Genomic DNA, 4,133 nt, shown 5'->3' on the forward strand with positions numbered 1-4,133 from the left:
ACCTCAATAACATTAATTTCCAGTTATTTCAAGTCAATTTTTGTGAAGTGACAAGAACACTGCTACCCCTCTTGTTTCTGTATGAGCAATGGCACTGAGCAATGGCACTGAAGACTGGAGAGTGACAAGAACACTGCTACCCCTGTTTCTGTGTGAGCAATGGCACTGAGCAATGGCACTGGAGACTGAGGAGTGACAAGAACACTGCTACCCCTCTTTTTTCTGTATGAGCAATGGCACTGAGCAATGGCACTGGAGACTGGAGAGTGACAAGAACACTGCTACCCCTGTTTCTGTGTGAGCAATGGCACTGAGCAATGGCACTGGAGACTGGAGAGTGACAAGAACACTGCTACCCCTGTTTCTGTATGATCAATGGCACTGAGCAATGGCACTGGAGACTGGAGAGTGACAAGAACACTGCTACCCCTGTTTCTGTATGAGCAATGGCACTGAGCAATGTCACTGGATAATGGAGTGTGACAAGAACACTGTTACCCCTGTTTCTGTGTGAGCAATGGCGCTGGATCTCCTGGGGTGGGAGGTACTTATGGAAGCCAAAACTCGCGAGATCCGACAATGCAACAATGATGTTTTGACTCGATTCAGACCCGAGGAAGAGAAAAAGTACAGAGCCGGCTCACGAGCCTACTTGGATACCCTAAGTTCGGGTGGGTTTGTTTTTCAGAAAACGGAGCTTGAATATCTCTCATTACCAGAGCTGTCTTAAGGCAAGGGCATGCAGGCCAGTTTCCCGGGGCCCTATGAGCATAGGGGCCTCTAGGCTTGTCAAGCTTTCATTATATAATTCCTGGTGATTTATTCAGAACTTTCAAACCCTCTTGATTAAAACATTTAGGTGGACTAATCACTTCAGTGTCAGCTGTTATCTGTACGTGTGATCTTGCTGTTGCAAATACATATCTTGACCTTCATGAAAACAACGTTCACCTACTAATTGTATATAAACAAGACAAAATCAACACACAAGTTTTTGAAGCAATTTTTAAAGCAATTCTCTGCAAAGAAATATCTCAAATGTTTGTGTTGAACACTTGATTAATAATAAATAATTCATAGTAATTTTGTACTGTGCCATCTCGATCTGTATGATTAGCCAAATGAGTATCCTGTTTATGTTAAATTTCAAGGCTTGTGTCCAAACGTTTGTGTGAATTAATATCTAATGTTTAAACACTGATTTTGTTGGAGGTATCAATAAATATAAGCTTCATTTGATCAATAATTTAAATGTTTATTCCTATGAGTGGTTATGTAGGTAAGGCCTCAATGCACTGCTTTGCCCGGGGCCTATAATGCTGTTAAGACAGCCATGCCTATTACCATCCTGCTCAGAAGAAAACAGTAACACACCATAGCTAAGAGTTCTCTCTCTGTGATACACAACTCCAGAGATACCACACAAAGCTCTCAGGGGCTACCCACTCCATTTACTTGGGGTGCACATCACTGCCAGGTCTCTGGTTGGCTGGTCTCTCTGGCTGGCTGGTCTGCTAGCTGGATGTCCAGCCTATTAGTAGAACCTCTGTGGGTGTCTGTAAAAGGTGTCAGCAGTGTTGGATATGAATGTTAAGCCACACACGTATAAACGTAACCAAGGTGTTGGTTTTATTGAACAGTTGTAACAGCAATAGCAATGCAGGTGCTCATAGGGTTGTTCAGCAGAAGATGGTTCAGACATGCGGAAGGACGGATTCTGCCCCACATCCTGTCCCACTAGACCCCCGGGGGAACATGTAGAAGATGTAGCGTAGTGCTCCATATCAACACAGTCAGCTTGCCTTGGAAACAGGAGTCCAGCGTGGAATGCACAGTTCCTTTCTACTTATACTTTCTGTGTATACAGAACAGCAATACTGTTTCTTCATTGGTCGACTAACCTGTCATCTAACTTTAGTCCTGCCCCTGCCAAACAGACTAAACCGTCTCATTGGTTGATTCATCTGTACATTCTACCCCGCCTTTCTTTATAGTGTGCTCCTTTAGTCCAGCTTTTGCCTACAGACAATACCTTTTCAATCCCACTTTTATTGTCTTAGGCAGCAGTCGCTTCCTGCACCGCCTCCAATCAGCGATGTGAGTCACAAGACAAGCTCTGTTAGCCCCTTACCTGCCTGTGCAGCGGGACAGTGCGTGCCATTGTGATCATACTAGAAGCAGCAGTGTGCATCGCCCCCCCTCTGATCCGCCTCTGAGGGAGAGGGCTATATATTGAAGATATCAATCCAATATCCCCCAAAAGATCCGACATTTTACTGGAAATTACGTTTTGATTTGATTTCTCATCTGAATTTGACACGAGTCACGACTTTGTTCGACTTGGTACCCCGAAATTCAGATCTGTCGGATTTCTCTGAAACCGTACCGCTCAAACATATGATTGCAAATGCTTTGGCTCCACAGATTGTTAATAGCACAACCCATTTCTGAATAGGAATGTGTATCTGACATGCTTCCATGAAATTTGACAGTATCTCTCCACTCCGCAAAAGGACATGATTTTGCACCAACCCTGAGTCTGCAGATTCTGGGTCTCAATCTATACTTTTAATGAGATGAACTTTATGTGTTCCCATTGCACTTTTCTAGGCGCTCTTTGTACAAAGTAAAAGAGAGCTACAAACACACAAAGTGCCATGTGTAATAAACACAGGGGTCTATGCATCAATAAGATGCGGCTCAACTAAGTATACATTGCTGCAAGCTGCAGTGATACATATTTATACACCACTGAAATGCACCATGTCGGGGCTACTCTGGGAGCCCCAGCGAAATGACACCTCAGGATGGCGTTACCTGTCTGTGCAATGCAAAGCTTATCAAAGTAATCTATGGGGACTGCGATGCTGCACGATATTTGCCTAAAAGTAGGGAATCTCTGACAAATCTCCTCCATTAGGCAGTTAATGCAACTTAAGATAAACCATGCAGAAACAGCCATTTCCATATGATTTAAGCTTGATCAGCCTGATGCATAGACCCCACAGCCCAATCACTCTTCCGAGTATGAATATATAAATGTTTTATGTAATAAAAGTGGTAGTACTAAAGTAGATGGAGGTTGAAATTTTATGTGATATTTACATGTTTCCATCTCCATATAGCAGAGTGGACTGGGCAGACCAGTGAACATCACCAGTGCAAAGCCAGGGCATTGTATGGTGCATGTTTATAAATACCCATTTACAGAACAACACAGCCCCTGTCCCATCCCTACTGCAGTATTGGGGGTTTTTTTTGTACCAAGCACATTGACACAATACTTGGAAAGCAACAGAAATGTGTTGTCTGGCTTAAAAAATAGCCTTAAATGTATCCATAGCCTTAAATGTATCTGTTTCCCCGGACCACACGTACTAGGTGTTAAGCTGGGTACACACTACACTGTTTTCCTCCAATCATCGGCTCAAACAGCCGACATACGACCGCTCGTTCAAAAGTCGGGTCAGTGTGTGCAGTGACACGATGGTCGAAAGTCTGCCCAAATGGACGATTGTTGCCTCATTTGGTTGGTCGTACCATTTAATATTTTCGTTCCAATCTCGTTTCCGTTGTGTAGTGTGTATAAACTTCCGACCGATCCACAACAGTGAGTACGAAATTACAGTCATTGCTCACGACAACATGGCTGTAAAAAGTCGCTAAAGGGACGTCCGCTCTTCCCTTTATTGTCCTAAACAAGGCTAATGTGTATGCAGTCCATGGACCGAGCGATCGGAACATTGATCGCATGTAAAATTGCTCGGCATAAAAAGTTGGTTGAAATTTCTGTAGTGTGTACCCAGCTTAAGGACATGATACTTAGACTGTTACAAACGATCCATGTGACACATTCATGTGATATCATAAACTTGTGAGCCTGAGTATGATAACTGGCTGCACAGATCAGCATACAAAGCACAGCCTCCCTTCTCCCTGAGGCCCAGACAGAAGAGCAGCAGGTGATTATATGATATGGGAGAGTGAGCAAGTGGCTTTATTAGTGAGTTATCACTTCCCTGATTGCAAAGTGCTGATTGGGAAGACTGAGGTTAGGGAGTTGTGCAGGGAGGCCGTGCTCAGAGTAAAGGGGAGGGATGGCATTGTGTGACCTGGGTGTGTAGGTACAGCTT

The sequence above is a fragment of the Mixophyes fleayi genome, chromosome 1, assembly GCF_038048845.1.
Source record: "Mixophyes fleayi isolate aMixFle1 chromosome 1, aMixFle1.hap1, whole genome shotgun sequence".
Lineage (NCBI taxonomy): Eukaryota > Metazoa > Chordata > Amphibia > Anura > Limnodynastidae > Mixophyes > Mixophyes fleayi.